Here is a 6136-nt window from a genome sequence, read left to right on the forward strand (position 1 = left end):
ACAGGCGCTTTTTGCGCAATGACTGGAACGCACAGCGCAGTCTGCTTCCATAGACTATGCAGACCTCTGATTGGATGGCCCATAATACCAATCGGATGCAAAGAAGACCTGCTAGGTAGGAACCCCATTGGTGACATCTGCTACCAACTTTGCGGATCCTATGCCAGGGCTGGCGTAGAAATAACCGAGGTCCAAGGACTCTTTGTGGGGTTATATAAAATCAGAGGGAACCTCCGGAATGTATGTTTCTGGTGACGATGGACTTATAAATGCACGAAAGTGACCTTAAACGCTCACGCACATGTGTTTATACATGCATACTTCAAATGTGGGTACATACGGATATTGGGACCTGGAGAGTGATCACAGTAGGCACTTATATACTGTTACATGCCTAAAAAATAATCAAAAATACTAAAGAGCAACGCAATTAAAAAAACCTATAGTAGCAAAGGCTCGGCACTCCCCCAATCTCAGTCATAGGATGGCCTCCACTGTAAATGTGTACACGAGCTGGATGGCGGCGGCACTTCAAAAGAGATGAACGTTTAACGTTGGGTCAAAGGACCACTATTGCTTTACATCAACGTTTCAGTCGTAGCCGACTTTCCTCAGGAAGAATACAAAGATAAAGACATCACTTACCTAAATACATGTAAGTCACCATCAGTGCACTTGCCATCATCCATCCGAGACCGCGTCTGATGTCATCGCGTCGCACAACACAGCGGGTGCGGCATTGGAATGGGATGGCGGCTAACATCCCGACAACACGAGCCTGGCAGGTGTAAATCCCGACAGCGGAGGTAAGTGCCTAACCTCCCCCCCCAGTGCCTAACCCTAACCTCCCCCCCAGTGCCTAACCCTAACCTCCCCCCTAGTGCCTAAACCTAGCCTTCCCCCTAGTGCCTAACCTCCTCCTCTAGTGCCTAACCTCCCACTCCTAGTGCCTAACCACCTCCTCCCCTAGGGCCTAACCTCCTCCTCCCCTAGTGCATAAGCTTCCCCTAGTGCCTAACCTCCTCCCCTAGTGCCTAACCCTAACCTCCCCTAGTGCCCAACCATAACCTCCTCCCTTAGTGCCTAACCTCCTCCCCCTAGTGCCTAACCTCCTCCCCCTAGTGCCTAACCTCCTCCCCCTAGTGCCTAACCCTAACCTCCCACCCCTAGTGCCTAACCCTAACCTACCCCCCTAGTGCCTAAAGTTCCTCTTTGCAGCATAAGTCGCCATTCTACTTAGTCATGTGAACACGTAGCGAGAGTTTAGTTAGTCTGTACGTAGAGTAGCCTCTAGCGTCTTCCTCTGCAGGATAAAGTGCAGGCCAGCACCAGACGCTGCATTATCGCGAGCTGTCGTTTTTCTCATCCTGAAACATTCTGCTCTGAGTGCTCCTAAGCAGCTAGGTGCATGAAAACCATTACTGGGGGAATATCTGCATTAATCAGAATTGACCTACGATCCGCCCTCTTTTCCAAACTTTGCCACAGTGCCAGGAGATGTAATGTCACACCCCTGGATGTGTGTGTGTGTGTGTGTATACACACAGTTGAGTACCATTATTATTACTACCAGCTAATAGCCAGAGTAACTGCCTGTCACGACTCTGGGAAAACTATCCGCCTGTGGTGGAGCAGGCTCTGTGGGCTGGGACCGAGGTGGCAGAAACTGAGGAGGCTTCAGATAGCTTTTCCTCATAAAAAAATAAGATAGAATCCAGTTGATATGAAGTATACGAGGTTTTATTGGAACAAGCAGGATACTGATGGGAACGATGGGTAGCAACAGAACTAATAGTCCAGAATGAACAAATGAAGAACATGTGAGTCCTGAGTATCTGTGACTTGAAGGTAACAGCGTATAGGAAGTAGGACACTAGTCAGATGACACTGAATATCGTCTGTAGACAGATGCCGGAATCCTGAGTTCGAGTCACCGGGGTTCGCCCAGTAAGACGAGATGAGAATTCCTGGTCAGAAGTGTAGAGGTATATCCAGCTAGACAGTGATGACTTCAGCTTGCGATATGTGTGGGTCTTGAGTACACGAAGATGCGTCGAACTCCAGATGGAGTACACAGAGATGCGTCACGGGGATGTGGAAAGAAAACGCAGATGTGCGTCTTTAGGTGCTTCGGGTTGTACCCAAACTAGCGTCTTTAGGCAATGGAGCAGAACACGGGCATGCATAGAAAGTCCAAGACTTAAAGGAAACAGGAGCCAAATACTAGGACTTGAGAAGACGTTGTACAGGCACTGAATGAACGTCCATGAAGAGCTTATATAGGCAGTGCCTGTTGCTGATTGGTGACTGATTCCCAGCAGACCTGAGAGCTATATCTGTTTGGACGATTCAACATCACACGGCAGGAGCAAGATGGCCGCGCCCATGAACCGGCATCCTCGCTGATGGTATTGGAGGATGACGCACTACTGCAGGGGCCAGGGAAGTACTTGGAAGTCTTGGAAGTAAACACACAAAAGGGCTACTGCAGATTTGAACAGGTTTACAAACGTTTCTTGCGTGTTTTCACGCCGTGCGTGCCTCAGAGCTGAGGGTATGCGAGTAATGGTGTTGCACAGTCTTACGCAACTCTGTCTGAAAGGGCGTTCGATGAGTTGTGCATATACGGATATATTGCACCAGAGAGTGAACCAATGAGCTGCTTCAGCATTGCATGCAAGTGCAATGCTGAACGCAGACTACAGATTATCAGGAATCTGCATGTGCGCAGGACCCGTTCTGCGAGTGTGCAAATGAGTCCCGCCTGGCCTAACAGAGAGGCATTTAAGGGGCAGGGGTGGGAATTGCCGCTGTTCTCGGAAAATAGGAATGTGTCGGACCCTTTTTCCGGGAGTGCGGCGACGGACATCCTGCTACATATCAGTAGATCCCTGAGACTTCAAGAAGCACACTTAGCTACTATAGTGGTTTTATTAAAGGTAAAGCAGGTACAGCCGTACTCACTGTTATACACACTGGTGTTTGGAGCGTAGCAAGGTGTCATACAGCTCATCGCGTCGTAGGTAATGGTACAGGAAAATTGGAAGGGCTCATCGATTTCAGGTCTCACCGGAGCTAAGTGGAAGTCCTGTCTACCACTGAGGTGCACTAACACAATGGCAAGATGGCGCCATGCATGTGCAGTACTTAGGTCAGTGGCTATCTTGGAATGGGGAATGAAGCCTTCCTGGAGGAGTAATATGGAGTCTGTGCAGTAGCGCACTCTACTTTCAACAATAAAGTCATCTTTCAACCGCCTGTACCAACATGGCTGATGGACTTTTTTTTTTTTTTTTTTAAATAAGCTAGTGTGCAATGCCAGGTTGACACTGAATAATGTGTTTTACCATCATGCTGTAACGATAGGGTGTGTGCAAGTTGCCAAGGAGGTAACAAGCTTGCTGCCTCATGGCAGCCTTTTTCAGAGTTACATGATGCCCGAGCACCCATTTTCACGAGCTTGTTGTGTGGCGTCATGACATCACGTGCTCGGGGTTGCTGGCCCATTGCGCCTCAGCTCCTAAGGCTCGCTCATGGTTCATATGTAATTTGTAATTCCTTTAAGATGACCATGATACAACAATGCGGTTGTCCATTTTGGCTATTTTAAAGACTAGCTTCAAACCAACTTAAGACGTCCGTCAAGTCTATAACTGTCATAAAAGTATTTTATTTTGTACAATTCCGGATGGGAAAACTGTCAGGCAATAACTGTGTGTGTACAGTCACTGTGCATGATGACTGGGAACCACCTCAGCTGGTTGATCCTCTGACAGCAGGAATTGTGCAATTTGGATTATAAATGAGGGATACTAGCTTTAGTGGTCTAATTGGTCAGACTCTGCGTTTTCTTACATTTCTAGCTAAAATAGATCTGGGTTATGTGACTTTCTCATTCAGATGTGATAAACAAAGACTCGGAAGGAAAATATATTCCCTGCACTTTTTTTTTCATCACCTGCATCAAAGGGAATTTTCCCCACTGGCTGAGATGCATCATGTCTCCATCTGTGAAACGCGGCGTGTTCTGGCCTCTACATTAATAAAACGGATAGCGTTAAAATCCGCTGGGAGTTCAGACACAGTCACCAGATGTTCATCTTGCTGTGTTCGTAAATCAAAACCCTCATCTCCTGGCTGTCCGTCGTCTCCTCGTCACATAATTAATGACTGAAAATAAGCTCTGTCTCATGTAAATTTGAAAACATTCAGACCAAAGGGAATAGCATTTTTCTCGCTATACAGAGCGTTTGGAAGTGATATGAAGATTAAACGGTCACTGGCTGTTTACAACCTGCACAGTGAATTTATTAAATTATACACAGAGTAAAGTAGGAGGTTTACAAGCCCAGTTTACAGGATATATTAATTTTTTTGTATGTGTGTGCATATATATATATATATATACATACATACAGTACTGTGGAAAAGTTTTTGGCAGGTGTGAAGTTAATTCTGCAAAGTAAGAATACTTTCAAAAAGAGAAGTGTTAATAGTTTGTTTTATCAATTAACGAACTGAATGATCTAAATCGAATCAATATTTGGTGTGACCACCCTTTGCCTTCAAACAGCGTCAATTCTTCTAGGTACACTTGCACACAGTTTTTGAAGGAACTCGGCAGGGAGGTTGTTCCAAACATTTTGGAGAACTAACCACAAGTCTTCTGTGGATGTAGCTCGCTCATATCCTTCTGTCTCTTAATGTAATCCCAGACAGACTCAATGATGTGGAGATTCGGGCTCTGTGGGGGCCATATTATCACTTCCAGGACTCCTTGTTCTTCTTTACGCTGAAGATAGTTCTTAATGACATTGGCTGTATGTTTGGGGTCGTCCAGCTGCAGAATAAATTTGGAGCCAATCAGATGCCTCCCTGATGGTTTTGCATGATGGATAAGTACCTGCCTGTATTTCTCAGCATTGAGGACACCATTAATCCTGACCAAATCCCCAACTCCATTTGCTGAAATGCAGCCCCAAACTTGCCAGGAACCTCCACCATGCGTCACTGTTGCCTGCAGACACTCATAATTGTACCACTCTCCAGCCCTTCAGCAAACAAACTTCCTCCTGTTACAGCCAAATATTTAACATTTTGACTCATCAGTCCAGAGCACCTGCTGCCAGTTTTCTGCACCCCAGTTCCTATGTTTTCATGCATAGTTGAGTCGCTTGGCCTTGTTTCCACGTGGAAGGTATGGCTTTTTGGCTGCAATTCTTCCATAAAGACCACTTTTGGCCAGACTTCTCCAAACAGTAGATGGGTGTACCTGGGTCCCACTGGTTTCTGCCAGTTCTGAGCTGATGGCACAGCTGGACATCTTCCGATTTCGAAGTAAGCATGATGTGTCTTTCATCTGATGCACGAAGTTTCCTTGGACGATCACTGCGTCTACGGTCCTCAATTTTGCCCGTTTCTTTGTGCTTTTCAAAAGAGCTTGACCAGCACATCTTGAAACCCCGGTCTGCTTTGAAATCTTTTCCTGGGAGAGACCTTGCTGATGCAGTATAACTACCTTGTGTCTTATTGCTGTGCTCAGTCTTGCCATGGTGTATGACCTGTGACATGCAACCGTCTTCCACAACTTCACCTTTGTAGCGGTTGGGCTGTTCCTCACCCAGTTTTAAGCCTCCTAAACAGCTGTTTCAGTTAATGACTGTGGGCCTGATTCAGAGCCGAACGCTCTGACCAGAGCGCTCGCTCTGAATCAGGGCCCTCCTCCCTCAACTTGGAGCGGCCTCATGGACGCTCGCATAGCTGTGGGTTACCACCCACAGCTATAGTGAGCGTCCATGATGATGGTCGTGATGGCCAAGACCATCGCGACCATCGGGCTTGCGACGAGACCTTGCGGTAGGGTCTCGGTGACCGCAAGCCCTGGAGTGATTTTGGCTCTATCAGAGCCAAAATCACTCCCACTGACATCACTACTGATGTCAGTGGGGCCAGACTCAGACGGTAGGCGTTCCCATGGGAACGCCTCCATCTGGCAGCCACGCCCACCAAAGGGGGCGTGCTGTCACTCACCATCGACAGCACGCCCCCTTTGGTGCGAGACCCATAATGACGGCTTGGCCGTCGTTATTCGGGTCTCGCGCATGCGCACGACGGAGCTCCCTCCGTCGTGCGCAAG

This window comes from Taudactylus pleione, unplaced genomic scaffold (genome assembly GCF_031769625.1).
Source record: "Taudactylus pleione unplaced genomic scaffold, aTauple2 ptg000247l, whole genome shotgun sequence".
Lineage (NCBI taxonomy): Eukaryota > Metazoa > Chordata > Amphibia > Anura > Myobatrachidae > Taudactylus > Taudactylus pleione.